General features: G+C 36.3%; 1 long non-coding RNA gene across 1 annotated transcript in view; it reads right to left on the reverse strand.

Annotated features, from left to right (window-relative positions):
• The window catches only part of LOC116177518, a 116,435-nt gene that overhangs the window by 40,409 nt on the left and 48,459 nt on the right, over nt 1-27,567 (reverse strand). Inside the window, exon 2 of the long non-coding RNA XR_004146689.1 lies at nt 9,667-9,697. This is a non-coding gene — a long non-coding RNA (uncharacterized LOC116177518). The remainder of the gene's footprint in view (nt 1-9,666; nt 9,698-27,567) is intronic.

Raw genomic sequence — 27,567 nt, forward strand, 5'->3', positions numbered from 1 at the left:
GTCTCGAAAAGCGTTTAATAATTATTATTGTTATTCCGATTTTCAAGAGACCATGAGAAATTTACTTTACATTTATCTCCAATTTAATTGTGTGGATTTCACAAAATGTTAGTTTTGAATAATGAGCAGGAAATGCAAACTACGCTTCTTATTGTTATGCGATCGCGATGATTTATACGTTTTCGGAATTTTTCGTTGCGACATTTTCATTAGAGTTGTAACTTTGTTTTTATTTGGAACAGTAATGGAATAAGAACGGAACGGACCCATTGTTGGCTGAGCAATAAAACTTTCTTTGTGGAAACTGCTTAATCCGGCTTTCCGATCAAACCGAACCCCCGGAGAAGTGTAGCTGTAGCATAAGTAAATAGATATAAATTTGATTGTTGTTTAATATCTATAACCACTACGATTGGTTGATGAACAAGATTGTTAGTTTCCTGTCGCAGAATGCATGATTAGCGATTTGTTTACTACCGATACGAAGTAAAGTAAAGAGTAAGAAGAAAACACGAAAACCATGAGATTGTGCTGAAAATGCCTCCCCTGTTTGCGTAACATTTTGCTCTTTTTACATAAACTTTAGAATCATAAACAGAGACACAGCTTCTATGAAATAAACAAATAAATAAACAAATGACAAACTATTGTATAGTCCCTGTAGTCACTAACTGAGTTTTCAAGTTCAATGCATTCATGATCAAGATAGTCTGCACTTGATAATAGTCTAAATGCATGGGACACTCGGCACTGTAAGTTTTTCACTGCAAAATCCTTAATCAAATTTTGGCTCAAAATAACAATTATCATCAAAATGTCTTACTGTAGCAACATCTATAACAAACAAAATGAAAAATAAAAAATTCCGCTTTATGTGTTGTACATATTTCGTGTTATTAACATAATACACTTACCTCGACAATAAAGACTAACCACTAATTCAGATACCAAATTCTGTAGTGAAACTCGTCGAATTTGAGGCACTAAAAATTTTAAATTTTAAGCTTCGAAAACACCTGAGATATATCCGCCATTGGTTTATGTGCGGACATTCGGCCCACCCGGTGCTGCTCGATCTAACACAATAAATATATCGTAAACTTGCCTTGTTATTCAAATCTGTTTCCTTTAGCAATTTGACTCGAAAAACTGTCAACCTAAAAATCAATAGTAATAAAACCGCCCAAAAAAGCTAAGGGAATAATCCAGTGTGTTGGACATATTGGAAATGTGGCGGATAGCACAACACCACCATTTGCAAGAAACCAAAGGAATCCCAGCCAGATGTGCCAAACTTTATAGCAGGCGGTGACTACAATTATAACAAGTATAAATTGTGCACAACTGTTGTGCAGATAAAGCGCATTTTTTTAACCGAAATAGATTTTGTTTTGACATGACCAATGGATATATTTCTTGTAGACGTCTCAATCGCCCTTTGTGAGTACCCTCTTCCGACAATCCGTTCTTGAGGTATAAAGGAATATACCCGATCACGATAAGAGGTCGAGGAGGAGGGCTATGGTTGGTAGAAATTAATTCCTTTTGTTGAGACCTTTCATTAGAGTACCATGAAGGATCAAACCGTCGAGTGATCTCGATTCCTTCACTCAACGATAAAACTAGATCCACTCCCCCCTTCCCCCTCCCCCCGTTACTTTGATAAGAGTACAGAAAGAAGGACAATAGTTGGTGGAAAACGGTTGAGATAACATTAATTTTTAACCCTCCCCCCTCGCCTCCCTCAGGCCCCTCAGGCCCACTGATCTTGAAAAAGAGTCGCACGGGAAAGTTATAGTTTGTACAAACCAATTTATTTCGATGAGACCAAAATTCTGAGACCAATTGGTTGTCGTATGTAAAAGTTAAGCACGTACTTTCAAAAACAGCATCTCAGGAAATAATTCGTGGGGAGGGAGTCCCTTTTAGACAGCGAAATTTGATGGTCGTTTGGCACACCTTCAAGGTATAGGCTGCCTACTGCAAATTCCAGGACTCTAGGACCATTCCCCTAGAAGTAGTTCAAAAGGTAGAAGTGGGTACGGACGGACGGACAAAACGCAAACAAAAGCACTTTTTTTGATTCTTAAAAAATGCGCTACAAATACACTGTGGGGAGCTCGTTTAACCACAACAAAAGGTAGAGAATCGGCTAAACAGACTATCACAAAATCCCAGACCTCGCACCGAAATAGAGTCAATGCTAAGTCTAACTGTAAGTTTCAAAAATCCAACCAAAATCAATGCAGCTTTAGTAGATAATAGTATGATAGAAATGCTCACCCAGGCGGCAAAACATCATACACCTGAATTACAACCATCAACCAACCACATTCCAGCGAAGATAAAAAAATTAGTAACATTCAAAAGAAGGACAAGAACAAGATTGCAAAGAACACGCGTTTTGCAAGATTAAATCGAGACACACTCCAATAATTATTAAAGTCAAGAATTAAAGAAGAACGTGAAAGGTCCTTCCATGATTATGTGACCAGACTGAATAGGTATGATAACTCCATATGGAAGCCAACACCGAAGTAAACCCATCCAGCACATATGTCTCATTCGAAATTAAGCAGTACCCAATCCACAATGGGCCCAAAGTGATTAAGAGAAGTTAAGAGAAGATTTGTGACAAGTGCCATTTACCTGCAAGCTTGGTTTTGCGTTGGGGCGAGAGCTTTTTCCTAATTCGTAGCAAAGCTTTTATTTACCATTGGTAAAATTTACGCGAAGGAACATTTTCGAACCGCAGAACCGCTCGTCAAATAGAAATCGGATCAGATAAACTCGCACTAAAACTCATTGTGATAAACAAAGAAGTCTTTTAAAAGCAAGTAAAACATTGCCATTTTATTCCTGTGCTTAATCTCGATTTCCATTGTTACTTTCGCGAAATTGAAGCCGGTTGGCTTGGATTCGCGATTCATACGAACCTTTCCTCCGCCAAACCTTTGCATTCGTCACAAAGATAACGTTGCCATTAGGGTGGTGAACAGTTTAACTATACCATCGCAGCGATCTGTTTTCATATTTACAAAGGAAGCGGCATTTTCCAAGGATAGATAAGATCACCTTGTTACCAGAAGAGAATATTATTTTAAAATTTTATTTGTGGTCGGTATTTTTAGGAATTTGCATAAGGAATGTTGTTTGAAGTAATTTTAATATTCCTAAAGGAATCGACTCGTGAAAATTACTTGCATGAAACAGATTTGTATTGCGTTTATTGATAAGAATCCAATCCAAGCAAGGGATTTTAGGTTATTTGGTTTCATTGATTGGAAAATTTAAATTTCTGTGATACAATTCGTTTGTTTGGATTTAAATTTTATTTACCATTCAGAAGTGTATATATTTTAAACAGGAAAATGTACCTGGAATTTGCCATACGTCAAATAAAAATTGTCCTAATATTAAAATTTTTGGCCAGTACCGTACAGGTAGCATTTTATTTTATGTAAGCGAAGTCTTCGGCCTTTGTGAATGTAACTGCGCCGTTACATTTAGTTGTCTAAATGTCAAATTGAAATGAAGGTATTATTACTGTACCTTTATGTTCTGATACAGGTAGAACAAAAAGCAAAGGGATAAAGGGTAGTAAATTGTTCATGAATAAATAATGCTTACAGCATTAATGTATACCTACGTTCCTAACTCATTTCAAGCAGATTTTCAACTGTAAACGTTGCCAACCTTTAATAACATTTGCAACGCTTTTTTAGTTGATAATTGATTTGAAATAAACGACAGAAGACAATCCACCCTAACATCAAACAGGTAGCATCGGTTTTAAGTAGAACCCCCGGATTCGTTAAACTCATATAAATTACGTCCTCACTCACAGTAGAAAGCGCTGTTGTTTGATCAGCTATTAATAATTTCTGATCAGTTCCGGAGTTGCTATTGATACGTTTATGGTGCGCGTATTCAATTATAAAATACGATGACTTTGTACAATTTTAACGGAACATTCGGCGCAAGAGAAACTGGAATAAACAAGGATTCAGCTCTCAGAAAGAAAATTAAAACGAAGCACCTGAAACGATGTTTAAGGACGAGTGGTCACTGGTCAGCGTACGTATAAGATGGCCGAAGAAGTCCAAACTCCCCCAATTCAGAAGCAGTTCTAATAGAAGGACCGAATCATTTGAGGTGTACAAACAAAAACTAGATCAATCTGCGAAGGTATATAGGTGTAATTTGTATTTGGATTAAAAGCTTACTTGCGGAAACATTACAATTTGTTCGTTCGAGAGAAAATTGCCAGATGCACTTTAAATACGTTTACTTCAGCGACATGCCTTCCAGAGATACCCTTGCACAGATGTCATGTGAAAACGGTTGAAAGCGATAAGCTGCAGACTTAGTTAGTAGAATGGCAGTGCCTTTACACTTGGCAATGCTCCAAACTATTTTCTGTATTACCCGCCATTATTTCTTATCTTGTTCCTTCAAAATTGTATACATTATTATCAATGTGTAGTAAAGCAGAAGTAGAATTGATAGTTTCTAGTTGTTTGTATTCAGCTGGAACGTATACCAGCAAGCACGATAGTCCAGGAAACGACGATCTTATTTGTTTGCTTACCAATGCTGTACCTAATGAAAAGCTTGCAAGCAGAATATGCACGCTCCTTTAATGATTAAGCAGGTACACATTTAATATCAACGACGTATAATGAATACCTACTACGTATAACGTGTAATGAACGATGCTCAAAGGATAATTTTCTTTGGAAACGTAAGCGATAGTAGCTATACCTTTGGTATAATCATTTTCCTTGGTTTATCAAATGCATCTACGTAATAAGTTAATAGCGTTCTTTTCAATTCAACTTAATTAGAGAGAGGGTGGAATCTAATACCATTTGCATTTAATTCGATTTGGTCGCGTACATTTTCCATCCTTACCTCACCTACAATATCTATAGCAATCGAATTTATATGCCATTAGTTTGTCGTTAAAATTAATCCAGTTTGGTCAGTTGGTGAGCGTGGTCTTCTAGCCTTATTCTTCTGTTTGCAGATAGCTAAACAACATTTCCCCATTTACCAACATGAGACACCCCAGACTATAGTTGTAAGCTTACAATGTGAACGTTATTCTATTTATAGAGCATGTTAACGCTGCCTTAACATTAACTACATTGGCAATAACACTTTCACTTCTCGTTCTTACCACCACAGAACATACAACAGATTGCCATAAGCATTTTATGGGTAACACATATTTTAGGTATACTTAAAAGCGCCCTCTATTGAGCAGCAGTATAAAGATGTACAGTTGGTAAAATCTAACGCGCTCGAGAATGTCAAGGTAACGTTTCTTTTTGCAAGTTTGTCACCTTCCCACTCCCTTATGTCACTCAAAGCGTGAGATTATTGAAATGCACACTTTTCAACACGTAGTCAACCCACCTTACTTTAATCTGACGCTATCGGATAAATCTCAAATACCTCTATTGGACTCCTCTACTATAACAACCTGAACTTTAAACCAATTCATCCACTTTCCAGTTCATTTCATACCGCTTTCCATTTATCCCTTTTATCCTATAGAAAAAAAACTAGAGTCAATGACCGGAAGCTTGAGACTAGTGGAGCCTCTGACCTGCGTCGATCAAGTTAGCGATTCCTTGACTTCGTTTCGACATCGTGGGTTCTACGCTGTGGTAGTGGCTATGTCACATCCAGTATACCACTCACATTCATTCTGAGACATTACTCCAGTGTATCTTCTTTCTGTGGGAATTTCTTTCTTTAAGTAGTATAACAACTGCTGGAGATCCGTATGTGAAACCTCATTTCTGTGCTATTAAGTGTTCGTATATCTCTTTCTTGAATTTAAAAGTCGTGTTAATTGCTCAAAACCTTCCCCATAGAATTGTTTTAAGGAGTTACATGAGAAAATTGAGTCTATAATTTAAAATTTTAAATTCTGCTTACATAGTGAACACAGGTACTGCATGTCAACAACCAAGAACAAGTTAAAAAGTAATCGTAAACGATTTACATAAAGCGCATTTCCACTTGCATTCATTTCCCATTTGTAAGATGCAACTTCTGTTAAAATCGTAAAAATCCGGCCACAAATATGAAAGATAGCGTTTGCACATGGGCAATCCATTTTTGACGTGCTACTTCAATTTCAGTTTATGAGAAGAATTTCATTTCAATGCTTTTCTAAATAAGAAAGTTGAAACTGCGCATGCGCAAACCTAAATTTTAAAACTAATGTTAGATTTTCCTTTGTTCCAAGCGCCTAAGTATCAAATTTCACTTAAATGCTTCCATAGATAAAAAAGTTGGCACTGCGCATGCGCAAAACCAAATTTTGAAATTGGCGTTTGATTTTCCTTTATTCCAAGTGCCTATGTATCAAATTTCATTCAAATACTTTTATAAGTAAAAAGTTTGCAATTCGGTTTATAAATGGTCGAGATGCGAAAAAGGCACTGTGAATTTTGAATCGATTCGATTCAACTTTTGGCATTGCGTATTATATGGCTAAATCTATGCCCATATTGAATTTCATGCAATTCAGTTCATAACTCACGGAGATGTAAAAGCGATCGAACATTTCTAAACAAAGTTATCGTTCACACGGACAGATAGATGGACAGACAGACAAAGGAACAGACGGACAGACCAATAGGTAGACGACAGATAGCAATGCAAAATTATAAACGATATCTAGGATCGTTAATAAACGGCAAAAGTGTAAAATTATGGAACATGTAAAAAACGGTTTTTTGTTTTTTTTACAATAACTTTTTTGTAAGCGGTACAGAAAAAATTCCTTCCTTGGTACAAGACTCGACACCATAACGAACCAAATAGCGAAAAAAGTAGAACAATAGCTCTCAAGATAAAGAACTAGTAGCGTCGCAAAACGAGCGGACGGACGGACGGACGGACAAAGTGGCCACAATAGCGCATTTTTTTTTTATTTTTGTGGAAATGCGCTAAAAAAGGGCAAAGTTTAAGGAAAAAGAAATGCGAGCCTGTAACGGACTAACTACAGTTACACCCCTTTTGTAGAAAATAAATTTTATTCTCTACGGCACTGGTAACAACTTTACTGTAACAATTAATTTTTTATACTGAAAAAATCCGATACAACTGAATACCGAACGATCCTCGAGATCTTCACACATACATCATTTTTACAATACACCTTAAGGGGTTGATTCGGTCCCACCAGATCACCATGGCTTGTAAAACGAACTTTTGAATCCGCATTAGTTTGTGCATGCGCAAAACAAATTTTTTTATCGGTATCAGTTTTCCTTTTATTCGAGGTGCCTACATACAAAATTTCCATTAAATATCGTAACAAATAATAAAATTGGGATTGCGCATATATAAAAGTTGTAATGCGCAATATTTTTTGCATCGGCAGAGTTGCCTGAAGTTTAAGAAATATTTACTAACACAGAAAACTGGACATTCATTATGTTCTTTGTAACAAGAGTTATAAGAGAAACCCTTTTTGGAGGTTTGGGTAGTTTTTGGGCGGTAACTTTTTGGCCCGTTAGTCTACGTAGCCAAAAAACAATAGCGACCTTTCATATATCCCGAAGAACATGCGTATCAATTTGCAAAGCAATTGGATGTTTCTACACAAAGTTATCATGCACACGGACAGACAGATGGACAGATAGACGGACAGACAGACAGCAATACAAAAATTATAATTCATTTAATTATAATAATTAATACCACGGCAGGCTCAGTAATCAATACATTTTCATTGACTCTTAACTTGCAGAATGTTGGCTCTTTATCTCCACTTATAATCTAAAAATTAAAACCTGATGCTCCGGTTTGGTCACTCTCACATAAATACTCATATAAATTAAATTTTTTGAATATACAGGGTGATTCCTATAGTACCTGCCACCGTTTGGGAGCGTATAGGGGGTGCCTAGGGGAGTATTTTGATATAGGTCACTTGGGGTCGGAAATCTAAAATAAGGGCGCCAGAACCAAATTTATCTTCTGGAATTTCACGCCTGTATGTAGGCAACCCAACCGACCGACGTTTCGCTCGGAGCGATGCAGAGCGAGTTAGCGCGAGGAAGCGACATGGGAGGGAAGGAGGGAAAACGACAGTCAAAAGCAATAACGTTTACAAGTATTCAACGTGGCCACCGTTGTTCTCAATGCACTTCCTACATCTAGCCAACTATTATTATACTATTGCCATAGTGTTTATTCACTTGATACGCGTCGTTGCAGACGGGATTTCGTGGGTTTTAACAAAATTCTGATCAAGTGTCAGCCACACATCGCCGCCTGAGATCGCTCCGTGTGCACCGCCGGCCGGTTGGGTTGCCTACCTACAGGCGCGAAATTCCAGAAGGTAAATTTGGCGCTGGCACCCTTATTTTAGATTTCCGACCCCAAGTGTCCTATATCAAAATACTCCCCTACGCACCACCTACACGCTCCCAAACGGTGGCAGGTACTATAGGAATCACCCTGTATTTACACACCTCTTGATGCTAAACAAAATTTAACCTAAACAAAAGAATGGTATTAGTGACAAGTAGTTATAAAAACTATATCCATATCTTAAATGATTCATTTAATGAATGGTGCCATTTTAAAAGGGCGATAATGAATTATAAAGAAAATAGGTAGGGATTAATCCGGAGGATACTTTGAAAATTCGGTTTTCTACAAAAAAAATAACAACACCGGTCTCCAGGAAGACATTCGCTCTGGCGTCAGCAATGTGACGACCTCATAGAGCAAAATACAACGTTGATCCGGAATCCAGTGTTACTTCCGGCATCCTTGTTTAAACGAGAATTTTTCCGCAACTTTTACCAAGAGTTTCTATTTATGAGTGAAAACGGAAATTAATTAAACGTGTTTTTTGGACTTATATGTAGTTGTAGCTACTATTACTCAATTTTCTAAGTACTGTCTCGAAAGGACGTCAGTGCTATGTCTGTCGAAGGGCATTTTCATATAAGGTACAGTGATATTTATTTAGGTAAAATTAGTTTCTTACCTTTAAGAAAATTTTTTGTAAATTACAATTGGTTGATGTTAGGAATTCGCCAAGAAAATTTGGATTTGCATTTGTTTTTTTTTTCTTAAAGATACCAATCTATGGGCAAATTGAAACCGTTTGTATTAGATAGATTTTATCATAATTATGATAGAATTGCTTACTTAAACGCAAAACTACAATTCGGTCTCTCATCGAAGTATTCACAATGAAAAATCAACCCAATATTCATGGTAATAGTTTTATAAAGGGGAATACATTCATATTTACCCTAAAAATTTTGGCGATTTCAAAACTACTTCGAGAATACACCACAACTGGTTAAATGGGCAGAAACAATATTCAATAGTTTGTGCAATTAAACCAACACGGATTATTAACCAGAAACGACAGAGCAAAACAAAAATGCGTGTTTAGGCTTGCGTGAAAGGTTCGCCGCAAAGGAAATGACAGATAATTTAAATATGACAGTGTGGTTCTTAACCAAAAATTACAGTGACCATCAACCAAACATAATTTGTACGCATTTACGAAAATATATATAATTCTTGCGAAATTTGGAAAGATCTTTTATTTTTGGCGAATCTTCCATAAAGTGCGACGCCGTTCAAAGTACGGGCAAATAGTTTAATTGCACTTACCTCTTTTCAAGGTGTCGCCCGTTTGAGAAGTCTGAAACAAGAAAAAACCGTATTATCATAATAAATAAATTCGGGCAGATATATCTTAAATCGAAACCAATGAACAAAAATTAACCTTTTATCAGTTGCCTACAGCATATACCAGTAGATAATGGCAACATCTCGAAAGTATCCCGATAATTTCAATCATCGTACGTAAACGCTTTTGTATGCAATTAGTGGGAAACAATTGACTTAGTGCAGAGGGTATAGTTAATTGAAACGATTGTAATATCAAACCGTATACCGAACTCACCCCGGGTATCTCCCAAATATGTGGAAACACAGCAGATAAGCGAATTACTCAGTTTTACAGAATAGCTTGAAGGCAATGCCTTTTAAAAAGAGAAAGCTGCAAAGCTTTTTAAAATTAATTCTGTAAAATTTTTTCTATTATGCACGAATATTAACAGAGATAAAAGAGTAAAACTGTAATTACCACCATTGCCCTTTGTAAACGTTAGGGAAGTATTTATGAAAATTATGTAACTGAAATTTTAATTTATTCGGTCACCGCGTGCTGTAATTACATATAAAAGATTAAAGTTGACGAGATACATGTTTACTAAGAGAACTAATGCCGAAAATATGTCCTTAGCTTATTCAAATTTCAATCTAAACCCAACATCGTACATTTAATTAGATCATCCTGAATCCAAGGAAATTGCGTCGTTTGAAGCTCGAAGCGTCCCCACACGTCTTTACAAGCGAAAGCGGTTCCCAAAAAAAATTATTTAGATATATGGGGCAATAGATTTTATCTTAACGCCTTTTATTCGACCGTTATGAATTTAACTGTAATGCCGACTAAGCGCTTCTTTAATTACAAGTCGATGCGTTGGATTATCTGGGATTGCATTTATTTTCATTTCCTAATCTCTAATAGACTATAATCGCTAATTTATGAACCGTCAATTACCTGATAATTAGTGTTAATGTTTGCGTGCAGATATAATTTGTTGAGAACTGCGATATTTGGAGCGTGGAATATTAAACCCTTTGAACATTCTACCTTACTGCAACGCAATAAACTTAATTTATATTTCAACTTAATTACGCCAATTCAAAGGAATCGGTTGTAAAAGTTTGTTGCATTATTTAATGCAGGTAGTAAATTTGGCACTCCTTTATAATGTATTTGTGTTTTGTATGTCGCATTTTATATTTTTTCTCAGTTTCAATTTTTGATTTTGAAAATGACTCGATTTAACCCCAATGCAGGTTCATGTGTTTGATACCGTTAACCTTTTGTTTGAAATCGCGTTCATTTTTGGTGTAATGTTTGCTAAATTTTTATTTTTGCTTTGATTACATGGTCTTGGCCCATGTGGGAATTATTGACTTATTTAATGTGTGTATGTGTACTGACTTGTTTGTAAACTAACATTTTCGCCTTGAAGAGACGGTCACGGTCGTGGCAAAAAAATGTAACCAAATGAATTACGGCACTCAATACTACGGCTGATGTCGACAATCAATTTTAGGTTCGAAACCCCGAACGAGGGGCGAGTGATCTATTTGAGATATTTCGTACCATTTAAACATCCACAATTTTTTTTCATTTTCACTATGGAGGTCCTGTAAACCGTAAGAGATACAATTTATTGCCGCCTAAATAGACTTTTATGCTGATTAAGTTGACCCAAATACCAAAAAAATTTATTTTCGAAAATGCCCTAGCATTAATTTATTGTCAAAGATTTCAAAATAAAATTTTAACAAACCCTTAGTAATTGGTTCATTACTTTCTGATTGTGTTAATTTTTTATTTATTGTAGACGCCATATTGAGTCTTTACGTCACTTGGTAGAAAAAGAAATTAAAAAACCAGTGATAGCGAACATTTAGCAACATAACATGAAAGTTTCGAAACATTTTGAGGAGAACCATTTATTTATTGCAAATATGATCACTGCTGATGCGGCCATTCATTTCGTTCATGTTCGTTATGCGTATGGCCATTTATATTCACATTTCGCAGTGTGGTGCACGAAATATTACATACATCAGAAATCGAAGTTGTACACATTTGATACATCTATATTCCAGTGTATCATTGATGAGATCATATTTAAGCGATAGAATGCAAGGTGTAAGGGTTGATGGAAATACATCCAATTTTAAACTTCAAAGAGGCGTGCCACAAGGTTCCATTCTGGGACCTTTATTATTTTTAATATTTATTAACGATTTTTCGTTCTACTTAAAAGATACCGTTAGAATGCTAAAATCAAACCAGAATTTAAATAATTTTATAAAGAGGCGAATCCCTGGGCGGATAGAGGAATTTAATTAAGTAGCCGAGATTTGGTGTATTTCAATTGAACTAAAATTAAATTCGAATAAAACGGTTCAAATGCTAATCATCCTTTAATAAAATGATTTCGATAATCCTAGATATGCAAATTCTTTAGGTGTTAACATTTATCCGAAATTGACGTAGAACATGTTATAGTCCGTACGCCATTAAGTCGTAAATCAAATTTCATTTATAACGAAACCGATGGTTGTTTTGAATATTCGTTTCTTTAATTTTGGATCTTAATTTTTAAATGGGCTGCGTTTCAGCCAAGGGTTGCTCCACTAACCCAACCCACTACACGTTTACAAATATCCCGAACCAGGATTCGAACTGCGCCACACGGGATTAATAATTTAATTAATTAAGGATCTGCCTTTTGCCGAATATGTTTACGAAATTTCCCACTATCCATCCTCTATCTTGTCTTGTGTAAGCCCTTTCAGGATATGGATTGGGACACACCCAGGAGAACCACACATTTACCAGCAAAAATTATAAATCGGGTCATTTTTGTGCTATCAGCCCATTCACAGGCTAGCACTGCAATATTTTTTTCGGATCATGACCGAATCCACTTCCGTTACAATATTATAAATCAGATTGGCGTCGTTTTCGGTTATATCTTCTTTCTTTTTCTTTCTCTAACAGTTTGTGAATTGTCATTTCACTGCTTTATCAAAAATGCATCGGCAACTCGCACTCGTTGTGGGCCCAGAGCTTTGCCTTTACGAATAGACATTTCCGGGTGCCTTTTTAAAAACAATAAAAACCATTCATCACCAGGTCCTTTTTCTCACACCACCGTGTCTGTAATCCTGTTCTAGTGATGAATTCCGTAGAAACTCGAGGACTTCTACTTTCGTATAGCCGTACCCATATATGCCACACGGAGGAGATCTTCACTTTACTCTTCTACACTCTACCGTCACCAATTTCCTTTTTGTAATGTTTCTCATTAGCCGAAACAGGAGCTCCTGTATTTTTCGCAGATTTTTTAGTGGGGGCTTCTAGGATATATTTAGTTGAAAGTTCCTCTTTCTTGTCATAATTTTGACATGGTCTGTGATTTTAAATGTAAAAATTAGTAAATCAGTAAAATTAGGGTGAGTAGTATATTGTTACGTTATTGGTAACTTCCATATATACAGATATTTTACAGTTGTGTAAAATTGCATAATCTAAAAATAGATACTCAACGATAGCTATGTGTGAGCGAATAAGGTGTGTTTTAGCATTTTAAGGAAATTAACGATATCATTTACTCATCATAACCCAAGTTGACTTTTATTTATTTATTATTTATTATTAAAAGCGGGAATTGCAATTAAAATAAGAGAGACAAGAGCGAGTTGAAGACGTCTGTTGCAACCGTACGTTGAATGACAAAAACCTTATAATATCGCCGAGTTAAGCATTTAAACCATTCACCGTTGTAAGATAAAGCGTTTACTAGGTCAGATACCTATAAATATGAGTGAAAATACCGGGGAAATCCGCTTTGTGAATAGACGTTACACCGTACCGAATCTGTGCCGGTCGTTGTACATTCGCGAGGAAAGATAAACTGAGCCAAGAGCGAACCATCAGCTACATCAAATCACCTTCACACTGCGGGCGTAGATTTTCAGGGAAAGAAAGCAAGAAAGGAGTAATTGGCCGGGCATTCTATAGTCGGTCCGTGTAGGGCACAGCGGAAAGTCAACCTCAATTTCAGATCGAAGAAACGATCAAAGGAAAGTTCATAATGGGTCCATGCGGATCCATTGTGATTGAAAATCGTGAGCACAACGCATCTAATACAATAAACAAATAAGAGAATTAAAAACAATTTTTCTATCGCGTTGTAGTTTTGCTTTTAACGCTTTCCGTCATATTACCATTTGTTGTTGTTTGCCTCGTATATTTGAACTAGCGTCGTAGTGCATTAGTGCAAACTATTGAAGAGAATTGAATGCTCCAGCGCTATTTAAGGTTGAATACTTACGTAAAGGAGATTTAACTGCCTAGTTGCGTTTTATATTAATTTAGACACGTACCAGAAATCTTAATATATTAACGTATTGCAGTTTGACTTGTTTTTATTATAAATTAGCATGATCACAATTTAACCAGCAGATCATACATTACTCTTATTTTATCCCGTGATTGTAATCCATATTAAAGTTTCATGTATGTGCATTATTATTAATGGACAAAAACGAGGACAAAAATCGGGCGGGTAGACGAAAAAATTGGCATAAAAATGCAGAATTCAGATACAAACTTTGGTCACGATCGAAACTTACCAATAAGTTATGGCGCTATATCGTAAATTTCGCATTTCAGTAATACTGACTCACAAATCGGATACCATTAGAATGCAACCTTCGTTCTTGCATTCAGTTTCATATATCGTTAATATGGACGCTCAAATCTTGGGAGTTTGTCCACAAAGTATCACCAAATGGTTACAAAATAAAACAATTTTCACTTCCTGTTTCATGGGGCAACTTTCTATGAAAAAATGTAGAAAGAATCTACTTTTAAATATAATTAGACAAGTTTCTAATGGTCATCATTTACCATGACTCATGATTAGTATACATAGTATCACTCTGTTGAACACGTATTCTAGTGCAAATTAACAGTTAGAGCCCCCGTATCCGTTAAGATCAGCAATAAGAGTCACAGGGATTATAAATGTTGTCGTAATAGCCTACGTTAATTAAAATGGAATTAAGTTATCAGTAGATAGATCTAGCAGAGCGGGTTCAAATAATTATCATTATGATTATACTGAAAATGGTTAACCGACTTTCAGTTTATCCACTAAAATGTCCTAAAGAAATATAATGCAACACATCTGTATCTACTAAACAAATTTGCAGCCTTTCCAAGAGCAGAGATGAATGAAAACGGAAAGCGCAGTACACGCCCAAAGCGAAAAGTAATTGCATCGTTATTCTTGAACATAAATTGCGAAATACTTATTACGCTTTTCCAGTTTACAATGAAATTCCATGCTTCAAAAATCCTGTGGGCTCTTTTGATCGTAAATACAGCTACAAATCTGAGTAATCGTATTATCCTGAGATTCTTTACCTAAGATCTACCTTTGTCGCAAATGAACTTGTCATCTGTAATTTTTCAAAAGGAATGTGTCAAAATCCGCCTCAACACAATGCGGAAACATCAAATTTGATCAATACCGTTCAAGCCTTCGCGTACTTTCAGCGTTTCGGTTTAACGAGAATGAAATTCGCAAGCTCAGAGCCCTTTGATCGAACCGTGAGGAATTCGCGAGCAAACGTCGCAGAAATAAAAACTGTACAATTTATCGGTCATTTCGGTATAAAGGGTTACGAGGCACTGAAAACTAATTACACGTTCGTTCGACGGACAAACTTCAATTAAACTGAAAAGAGCTCAGTGTTCGTATGGGGTAAGTTTAATATATTAAATGAAAGTGCAATTTCCGTCAAAACTAATTGATACATTTCACTTTTTTACGGTCTTCGCATAATTGAGAAGCCGAGAGCGCTTGAGAAACTTCTCTCTTGAAATATTAAACTTCGTTGACGTGTATTTCAAATTTTATACGAGAATCATAAATTACTTCTTGGACGTTTTGCCGCTGTCACTGGCTCGATACGCCAGAAGTTGCATTGGAAAATGTTTGCGTATACCGAAATCGGGTAATTTATAAAGTGATTATTACGTTTTGCAGATGGATTGGGATTTTGCTTTGGAAGGAAATTGAAATGAAATCCGTGCGCCACCATATACACATATTATTACCTATAAGATGGTCGTCTGTCGATTAATAAATTGAAAGCACAATGGGATTGTGACTGATAAAATAAATGTAATAAATTTCGTTGTTGCCGAGACGTATTCGTATTTTTTTACTGTGATTGAAGCTTCCTGATTTAATGGAAGTCACCCTTTTAGGAATTTAAGAAGGCGACGTTCCTTTTGAGGACATTTCCCACAGATCAAATTGTCTCTGCATTAATAAAAACTACTCGAGTCATTCCGCTCAACTTTGAAAAACATCGAAAGTGTCGTTCGGGTATCAAGTATGTGAACAGTTTAAAGGACTGGTCGTCCGGTAGCGATTCTTCTGCATCTCCATTGTAACGTTTTATTTGAAGACCTTTGGCTAATTATATAGCAACTTTCAATATCAAACAAACTTTGTTACTAAATACAATTTACTGTAATGTGCCTTTTTCTATACAGTAATAATAATATTTCGGACTTGGTTGGAAAGCACAGAAACCAGTTCGATTGCAACTGTCATGTAGGCGTTATTTCGGTCTAGACAGAAAAAATAATGAGGGAACACCCTGTATATGAGAATATTTCAATTTATTAAGTGTAAATCTGGGGGTTTATTTACGTATAAGCACAGAGTTTATGGTTTAATTTTACTTGAATTCGTATTTCCGTATTTGTTTTCCTTTTAGAAATGTGGTGTTTCGTAGTGTTAGCGGTAGCGGATATTTACTAGCGATTTTCACGGAAGCAATTAAAACAACAAAGCGTAACAACAGAAAACAACAACGTAACTATATTCTCTATCATCTAGATACATTTTTCATACCTGAAACTACCAGTGATATACACAAGCGATCCTGGGCGAATAACGGTTTTCCGACAAGTAAATGTCCTGGAGTCAACGTCACTACCTTCACGAGGGTCTGAGGAAATCATACCAAGCGGGCGGTTGTTAATCCAGCTTCGACGCTCGCGAAAAACATACTGAGCTCCTTGTACGTGAGGATTGTATTTGCAATTTGGCGATACATAAACATCTTTATCGACCTAACTGCGGCTTCGAAGATTCCTCCGAAATTTGGTGCAGGGGGTGGCTGGATACACCACTTCCACTTTAGCGATGCGAGCTAAGTGTACAGGCAGAGCTGGGTCGAGCGTTCTCAAAAACCGCTCGAGCGACGAGCGCTCCAATTTTTTCAAAGATGCTCGCGAGCATTGAGTTGTTTTGCAAAGTTCGTTTTGCGAGTTCCGAGAACACCTATGAGTGCTCGAGCGGCTTATCGCGAGCGCTCGGGAAAAATGCTCGTGCGCGCAAAAAACGCTCAAGAGCGGAAAAAGCGGTCGGGAGCGAGCGGCGCTTAATCCTTCAGCGCTTGAGGGCGGTTAAAAGCGCTCACGAGCGAAAAAAAAACGCTCAGGAGTAAAAAAAAAAAGCTCTCGGGAGCGGAAAAAGAGCTTGCGGGTGGAAAAAACGCTCATGAGCTGAAAAACCGCTCGCGGGCAGAAAAAAATCTCGAGCGCCGAGCACTTTAAATAAACGCCGGAGTATCGAGCACCATGCGGCCGATCCGAGAAGTTCTCTCGAGCGCTTTTTCCGCTTGGAGCACTTTTTCAAGCGAAAAGCTCGCGAGTAGTACCCAGCTCTGTGTACAGGTCGTGTTGGTGACTTCTGAGGGAGATAGTAACTTACTTGAGCTGTGGCACTTAGATTGTTCCACAGTCACTGCGTATATTAGCAGGAAGAGAACGACGGGCACAAAGTCGATGAAAAGCAGCCGTGAATGCAGTAGTATATAGTTCGGAAACTGCTTCGAGCGTTGCTGGCGGTGTCCACGAAAATGCAATAGTATGACTTACATTTATGTTGTGTTGTGGACAATTTATGGCTGGCGGTCTCCTTGGTCTCAAAGGGCCCTGCAAAATTTGATCCGGTCGTGTAGAATGATGGGGCGGGTTATAATCTTCAAGCAGGCACATCGGCCATAGTGGACTGTCGCGGAGCAGTGGGGAGATGAAAGTAAGGGAGACACATGTAGATTTTCTGGCGAATCAGCGAATGCAAGACGAGGATCCAAAATGTCCTCTTAATAAATTTTTTATATCAACCGCGTGCGTGTATCTTCTTTCAGGGATTAATTGTTTTATGTGTTTCAATCAATTAATTATGTGTTTATTTGAATCCTTTGTGCGACCCAGATAGAGTTTTCATGTCAGATTTTTCTTTTCGCGCCCAAATAATTGATATTTTTTGGATGTCAACTTTCACAAGGGCTAAATTTTAATTAATCACAATAAAGCACAATGCATAATTTCGACAATCTTAAAATTCAGTAAGTCCGTCCTTGGGTCACGCCCTCTTCGGCTGCACTTACGGACATATTTATTTCGAGGGATTAAACCACACGCAAATGAATTGTAAAAGGGTACTTGCAACTATTATTATGTGTACAATGCAAATAATAATCAGTGGTAAATAAAAACATATCACCTTGCAGTAGGTACCTACTGTACGTTCACAGTGCTCAAAATATACACCTTTAGCCATCATTATACTCTATGATTCTATTGCACATTCCTATCACTCACGAGTTTCACTGCCTGACTGCCGTCTCACGTAAATTATTGTTTTTTTATTATACCTGAATCACAATTTCCGTTTTAAACACTCAAATGCGTGCGAAAAAGGGCCTTTAAAACACACGTGCTTTAAAGTTGCTAAGTAACGATACTTCAAGTATGACTTTTGAAACTGTCATCTGGATGAAATAAAAAATCCTCTTAGGTCGCTTTCTGTAAATGCAGAACATTTCTTTGGCTTTTGTACCTATCCTTTGGTTGAAGCTTTCACAAACGCGCGTAATTTAGGGTATGCTTCCAAATCTGTTCCACTTTTTAATCGCAGCATTGCTTTAAAGTTTTGAATGAATGCACCAAAATATAGAAGATTTAAATACCTTTGACATTTCCTTCATATATGCCAGCATTATGGATGCATTTAAGACTGTATTCGTAAGTAACTTCCTATTCATCCATGGAAACAACTTTTCATATTCTTTATAATAGGCTTTACTGGAGTTGGATTTTACACCTACCAACGTTTGTTTAGATTTTACAACAATCGATTTAATGGACGGTGTATTATCTTTTTCAACGGAAATCGTTTAATTCACAAAGACGATGATTTTTATAAGCAAACGTCAAGTGACATTTCCATGGCAATCGTGAAATTACGAACACCCAGCCCACTTAATTAGACATGTATTCGAGTATAACGTCAATATGATTTCATTGTATTTCCTATTTTTAAATTATACTGCAGGTATAATAAAAAATACTATAAGATACACGTGTATAATTGGTCTTTAAAGCACTTGCAACGTTAAAGGCACTCCGCTTTGCGTCGTGCCCTTAAACTCGTTGCGCGTGCTTTAAAGACTTGATTATACACTTGTATCTTAATATACTATTATCGCATAACCGAATACTCTGTATTTGATGACGACGATTACGCAATATACGAATTATGACCTTCGAAACTGTAAACCCTATATCTAACTAATAGCAAAGAGTATTATAGTTACTCTTTGCTAATAGCATAGTGTAATAATAGAGAGAGCACCTAAAATTAATTCGACTACGTTATATTTTTAATAAGTTAAGAATTCTTATTGATTGTTAGATTTCGCAATTTTGAAAAAGCGAAAACATATTTATTTTAAAAACCCTTCAACAATGAATTCATTACTGAAAAATATGAGAAACTTTTAATTTTAATTAACTACTCCAACAATTACATAAACCTCCGTGGAGTTGATCCGAGTTTATAGGTATTATCGCGTAATAAAACCAAATAAAGCACAGCTGAAACAAATAATAATGGTAAAGTTGAGGAAATGTTTATACAAATCAATACTGGACACAAAAAATGGATACTACTTGTAGATTAGATCAAGTATTAAAGCAAATTAGCACAGAACTTAAAGAAAGGCTATAAATGAACAAGACAAAATAATCGAAGCGTTAGAGAGGAAAGAGGAGAAGAAATTTATTGATAAAAGGGGCAAATGATGATGAAAAAGAAAGGCGACACAGGGAAAAAAATTATAGAAATTTGTAGCACACAACATGGGAGTGAATATTGACCCGAATATACAAGTGGATGAGGTCCGTAAACTTGGGAGGTACACACAACCAATACCAAACCATTCCAATGAACTAATAGGCACAAATATATGATGAACGAGGATTACACCAAAACTGTGCAAGAAGAAAAGAAAATATTGATACCACGATTAAAGGAAGCGAGATGCCAGGGAAACTAATTATTAACAATGAAGCTAACGGCGTTAAAAAAGTAGAAATGGGGATAGTAGAGTTTATGAGAGAGTTTTCAGGAAGAAGACAGGGGAAAAGAACAGTAGACGAAAGATCGCCAGAAGGAATCAGCGGACAATAGCCAAGTAGCAAAGTAACACGCCCAAAAATCTAATAGAATTTCAAGATATTAAAAAAAACACGTCACGAATATGGGCCCAGCAATGGAAAAGGACACGAGATTCAAACAATTCAAAAAGGAAAGGATGTAGTATGTAGAGTTGCAACATGGAACGTTAAAAAAGCCTCTACCCCAAAGAAAATGAACTAGCAGAGGAAGTAACAAAAAAGCATCACCGAAACAAAGAAAAAAAGGCAAGAGTAACATAACACTAAACCGTTATGTTCTAATATATACATATAGTAGAGTAGATGCAAATAGTAAAGCCAAGGAAGGAGTAGGTTGCGTAATACCTACAACATAAAAGTTAAAATAAGAAGATGGCAGTATGTATCGGAAAGGATACTTACTGCAGAAATAGAAACTGACAGACCATAATAGTAACGTACGGCCCAAACGAAGATGCCTTAGTGGAGAAGAAAAATAAATTTGGGTAAATTTGGAGACAGTGTGAATAATAATAATGGAACCAGAATGATTAATTACTGCTTAACAAACAATTTTTTATGATCTATCGAAAGAAAATATTATCACGGTCGTTGCACTTCCAGTTCTACTGGAGGTCGATAGCAACTTTCTTATTTTAAATAGAACACTCTATATATTGTTGCATTTTCTATCTACATGAAAGTCTACGTCGTTTGATATTACATTTCCCTACACCCAGCATCAAGAGATTTCAAGTTATACAAGGTTGTTAAAAATATTTGACCGCTATTCTTTTGACTAGAATGCAGAATTTTCGACATTAGAAAGTGCAAAAAAATCAAGCACGTTTCATTTGAAAAAATCAACGTTTTAAGGTTTGAAGTTGACTATCAGTTTTAAAACACCCTGCTGTCGATTTTGGAATACTTTTTAAAATTCAAGTCCACGGAATCATACGCACAGGACTAAAAAATAGCAGTCAAACGTCAAAAATTTTGAAAAATCTTAAATAACTTGAAAACCTTTGAGTCTGGGTATAGGGAAATGTATCAAACGACGTAGATTTTCATGTAGACTTCAAAAATGCAAGAAAATATAGGGTGTTCTATTTAAAATAAGAATGTTGCTATCGACATCCGGTAGAACCGGAACTGTATAATAATTGTTGAATATTCTCCAATTTTGAAAATAAATTGCGGTGTTCACTACGTTCGTCAGGACGGGGTTTTTGGAAAATGGACAGTTAGAGTGCATTCGGGTGCCTCAATTAATAATTGTTAATGTTCAAAATTACTTTTGTTTACGTTCTGTTAAATGTGAAGCAATTTGTAATTTTATAAAATTGTCTTATCTCTAATTTTTATTTCATAATATCTAGTTTGAGTATTAGCCATAATTGACAATTGGAGGTAATTTATTAGCTTTTTCCTTTTATTTACGAAGGATAAGAGTGCATTTGGAAAAAATGAACTCCGTTTAATCGTCATATTTCTGATAAAGAAAATTGTTCAAAAAAATTAAGTTTATCTTTTAATTTCAATGTGGACATGCCATATCTAAGGGCAATTTTCCAGTTTCATCGTCAACCATCGTTACTCAATTTGCCAAGAAATAAGTGGGATTTCGCGTTTAAATACCACGGACAGGAAGAAAAGGACGCTTTTTGCCGCATTAGAGGTCAGAGTGGCGCCAGTTTTTAAGTTTGCTTAATGTCTTTAGCAATTTTTCTATAATGCCTTTGGTAGCAGGCAAAATAAGTTACCCTGTGTGTGTACTTTTTTTAAATATACAGTCACTTTCTACGATGGCAAGAGAGCCTTCTCGTTCACTGCGTGCTTTTCCTTTGGTATTCTTCCTCCCTTGAAATTTTTTATAAAGACCAACCTTCCTGGGCACATTTACTCGTACATTGCAACCGCTAAGTACAGGTTCAGGGTGACACACGTGTGCCTGAACTTAGTCCAGGAATCATTCAAATCGACATCTTGCGTCTTGCTCCATATAAAAATTATTTTTCTAGTTCATGGTATTTTAAATATCGGATAAAAATAAAGCATGTGGTTGAAGGAATAACAGCGAATCTGATTATCATCCTGTCTTCCCTATTTAGGATTATGGAGCATATTCAATTTCTAGAAACATGAATATTCTACGGAGTTGCAGTAAAGTTGGGACGTCGTAATTAAAACTCGTCGTTAGTCCTGATTTATATTCCTCTCGCCGCTGTCGTGTTTTTTTTAATATACTCACACACATATTCCAGCCAATAAGCATTTCGGCTGGATTGCGGACTTATGTAAATTTTAATCAGATTAGATCAATTAGTGTGGACGTGGCAAATCCCCGTTCATATATCATAAACGTGTTCCTAATTGGAACAAAATGAGATGCCTTCTTTTCCTACCACCCTCCTAGTATTCGCCGCGTCGTAAATTTGTGTTGGAATTATTTCGGAATGTACAGGTATTTGTAAGCGACGTTTATGATCAATGTTATAATTTGAGATATGGCCCTTGTGTTTATCGCTAATAGAATTAAATTCTCGCACCCGAAAGTATAATAAACTGGTAGCGCCAACAAATGGTTGCCTTTTATTACTAATTTCCCTAATAAATTTTACGAGCTTCATGTTGATTATTTTACTCCGCCAGTTTGAAGTACTCTGCAGAATTTAATAGATTTTAGATATGTTTCACTCGTCATTTGTATGAAGTATTACTGTGTTAACTACCAAAAATTTTTGTACGTTATAAAGGAGGAAGGTGGAAAACGGACCAAGGAAATTTAATTAATTCCGTAACTACAAATTATAATTTTCTTTGAGCTTTACAGCATTCTTGGGATTGCCAATGCAGGTGTTTTATATACATCATTTATAAAGATATTGGCAATATAGGATTTATTATATTTTTAGTGGTTGCCTGGTTTTCATGCCTTGTAACATGTATTGTAACGTGACAATTATTTGAGGGTGAATCTTCGAAACCGATCGTTAATTTTACACAAATCAAGAAAATATAGTAACTTACATATAGTCCTCCCTGGAAATGATATCTGTCCTTGGACAATATAGGAACCAAAAAATTGGATCCCCTTGGGGAAATATATTTGAAGTTTTCTTGAATCGCCCTTGTACGACTACCTTCCTTTGTATGAAAACATTGGGGAAAGATCCTTTTTATTTATTTCGGCTGCATTTAAACTGGTTTTCTACTTACACAACATGAGTTATTACAATATACTTATAACAACCTTACCTTGAAATAAAATTTGATCGCTCCAGAGAGCGCACCTAAACTCAGTGCTACCTTCGTGAACTAATTATTACTGCCTGAAGGCATAATACATATTACTTGTGGCCGTAAGTCCAAGATCCAAAATATGTGCACTCGGTGTTGTAGCAGTCAGAAGGATACTACCCGCAGAAAACATAAATGCATCTCCCCTGTTCAAGTCGATCATGCGTCACATCGGCAGGAATTACGATAACTTACTGACAAAGTTACAATGCAAAATTTATCCCTTACATGTAATTTCCGATACGCTTTATAATATGCAGAAGTAAAGGAAGTTGTCCTTATATGAGGGGCGCTTCTCATTGTTAATAAAAAATAAAACTTGAACCCTAATAGAAATCGAAGGTGATCCCTCTTCTTTGATGACATAAAATTTATCTACATCTTCGATAAGAGAACTAATTGTAGATGAAGCAACGGTTGTCGATGGATTTTAAAACACGACAAATTACAGCCGAAAGAATAAACGCAAATGCAACATGGCGGTACTTACATCTAAAGGGAAGAACGCATATGATGACCACCACAAGCAAAATCCCGTCCAAAAAAAAATAGTAGTACTTCGGAATTCCCTAATTAAGAATTCAATAGCCACGAGATCAATATATTAGAAAGATGGCAATTAGAATTCCATGCGTTCTACCTTACGCTTTCAGCTGTTTTTTACTTATCTACTTCACGTTGCCAGAAAAAGAGAAACCAACGAAGCTGGAAGGTTCACTGGTAGAGGAGAAATACCCAACAGAAGGTTGTCTACACACTGTCCTATGCGAAGGTAAACACGAGATCAACCCAAAACCGGTTATTGAATTTTCAACCGATCCTATTCATGACAATAGCGAACACTTCTGTAAATTAACCATTCTTCAAAGGAAGTAGTTACCAAATCCCGTGATCTTCACGAGATAGGTAACAGAATAATTACTGTTCGAAATAATGTAGACGACAATATCGAGCTGTGGACGTTGCCCATCCATATTAAATTGGTATTGCCTTTTCGGGTTAAAAAGAATACCAAAGATTGTTACGGTAAAAGAGTCAGGTGGTGAAGGTTTTATAATCCCCTTTGTGTCGCTTTCTCTATAAAGCACAACTGACGATGTAGACAGGGATGTTATTTTACACAACGTTTTATATTACACATACACATTATGCGCTGGATTCTTGCGGCTTTAGGGCGGGCGGAAATACAGTAATTACCTCTCAGAGACATTACTATATTTTTTTCATTGTTACATGTTGTAGTTTTGTATTCTTATCTTAATTAGCTTAACGTGTAAATTTGATTTACGGCACGTGGCATTTGAATTTAGAGAACTTGTTACACGATTCACGTAATTACCCAGAATTTGTTAAACGTAGGAACATTAATCAGTTTTCAAAGGTCGTATATTTAAATACGACATTGAATAGGATAGAGAAGTAATTTATCGCATCATATGCGCCAAGAGTGGTTGCACCTACTTAGTTCAGTAACAATAGCCGTTCACGGTTTTACGGTGCTTTATGTATATCCTACATTTTAAAACCGGACAATAGCTCAAGCGCGGAACGCTACGTAGCAATTTTAAAACGCCCTGTTTGTCACGTACACAGGTGTAAAAGCCCAACGGCACGCACCTAAAAGCGATATCTCTCCCCGTAACGTAGAATTCCAAAACTAGTAAACTAGTATAGTAAAAATGCGTTTGTGATATCAAATAAAAAAAATGGGAATAGATAGAAAATAAATTTTCACTTTGTTTTACGTTCGGCCTCTGCGGCGAGGCAAAGTAAGACGCAGTTGAGTGCGATTTATAAGCGAATCGATAGTACATAAGACATAAAAAAGGAGATGAAACGATTACAATATAAAAATGATGCCGATATTACCGCATCCACAGTATTCTGAAACGAATTCTGCGGGAACTGTAACTTTTATCATTTTTACAGTGATGCTTAATGATACTTACTGAAAAGAAAATTCACAATAAAATTTTATGTTTACGACTTACATATTTTATGATATATTTCAAACTGTCTTCTGCCAGAACACGATCTTACAGAGAGGGAAAAAAACCAATTTGAATGAAAACGCGGAGAGAATTAGCAGCCACTTTTATCTATTCACAAAATACAAATCGCCACTGTGAATGCCAATTAGGTGGGAAATTTATAACATATTTTTTGCTTGGTAGGTAAGGCAATGACTGAAACTCAATTAAGCGGTAGAATATCTTTTAGAAAACACCAAGAAAGCGCGGTCTGTGGATGCTAATTATGCCAGAAATACGGTCCTTGTCGCGGAGAAACATGTAGCGCGAAAAGTGCGTGATTATTTTTCTGTTTCAGTCAGTCTCTGCTTTCGCACGAGTTTCCAGGGATCGGCTTTCATCCCGAAAAAAAAACGTGATGGGTTTATGAATAAACTTCCAATTTTTGCATTTCTGTGCGATTCCATCGCGCATCAATATTTGTTTCGCTTCCGATACAAACGACGCTTTCTAAATAAATAAGCATGTATTAGCTAGTTTGATTGGAAAATGGGAGCAATGAACTCGAGGATCTCTCATCATCATTGCCGACCCATACAGGTTTAACTGCTATTAATAGACGCCGGTATGTAAAATAATGCCTATCGATTTTTTAAGCGGTAAAATTTATCAATCGTTTTAGTCCATTTGGAGGCAGTTCAACTGGTAAAGTGAGACATTTGTCATACCTTTATGTGTTTAATCTACAAAACGTCAACCCGTAGAGCCATAAAAACGTTCGTAGTGATATTTTTTATTGTCTAAGATTAATTGGGCGAGGAAGAATAAGAAACGAAAAGTTTACGAATGAGTATAGCTGTTTTATACTGAAACGATTCGCTGAGAAAAACATTTGTTGGGAAAACGAGTTGGAGAAGTATAACGAGCTCGAATCCGTCATATAACGTAAAATTGGTAGGTGATGGTCAGCTACATCAGCACATCTACAAAGTTTTACGTACCTAAAATCCATTGTCATGGAATGTTTCATATCTATAGCTTTAATTAGGTTGATTGGCATTCCACGATTAGAAAGAATACAGAATACAGCCTACGCAAATACCTTTATTCGCACATTTAATCTAATATGCGCCCTTTTTGACGAAAATCAATAACATAAAACTTTTCCAGTTTCCAAACAGGAGCACCTTATTATTCATATGAACATCAATATCCGGATTAACAATGCAAACGCTTGATAATGCCTTTTCACGATTCAATTGAACTTTGAAAACGTCTACCTTAATTATTGTGGAATTTGACAGACTGAATTTTCGCAGTTTTTCAACAAAAATTCCGTTTAAAATAAAAGCCTAAGTTTTGATCATTTAGTTTGCCTAAATGCACGAAATGCTTTTATAGGTTTTCCTGGTGAACATTTTTATATTTTTATCTTTCCCTGTGCTTTGCGTTATGAAGTAAGCTTCCATAGATTTTTCTTTTCCGAAGTACGATCTGTGTTCTTGTACGTTGTTCGAAACGGGCACTACACATCATTTATCCATTGGTGTCAAATTAGTCTGTCCGTTTCTGTGTACTCGATAATGATTTTCAGAAACTTGGGCTTTCATATCTATTATGTTTCTTTTTTGAGGTTCTACACTGTTAGTTAAATTCCAGCCGGAGTTTTTCCATTCTGGAGAGAGGTGACTTTTGCAAAATGCACAGAAGGTTTGGAAGACGTCACTGTGAAAAATTATTGCATTCTCTGATATCATGATTTCAGGGAACCCATGAGTGCAAAAAATCTGCAATAGCAATATTTATGGTGGTTTGTAGCGATTTATTATCTCAGTTACGTAGCATTATTATTTCTCACGGTATTATTACTTGTCGGAGAACCCCCGTAACATGTAAGCAGCATAATTAGACTTTAACTAACGCTATCTTCCGCATTCTTTTCATTCATTTCATTATAAAATTTTTTTCATTCCTTTCCGGAAGAGAGGGAATTATGGATAAAATGGAAGGGAGGGGGTAAATAACCGAGAGTTCTTAACCCCTGACAACAGATCTCAGTGCACTCCATTGCACACTCTTTCGGTAAGTCAACAGGAGAACGCTATGATG

Source organism: Photinus pyralis, unplaced genomic scaffold, assembly GCF_008802855.1.
Source record: "Photinus pyralis isolate 1611_PpyrPB1 unplaced genomic scaffold, Ppyr1.3 Ppyr1.4_LG7, whole genome shotgun sequence".
Classification (NCBI taxonomy): Eukaryota; Metazoa; Arthropoda; class Insecta; order Coleoptera; family Lampyridae; genus Photinus; species Photinus pyralis.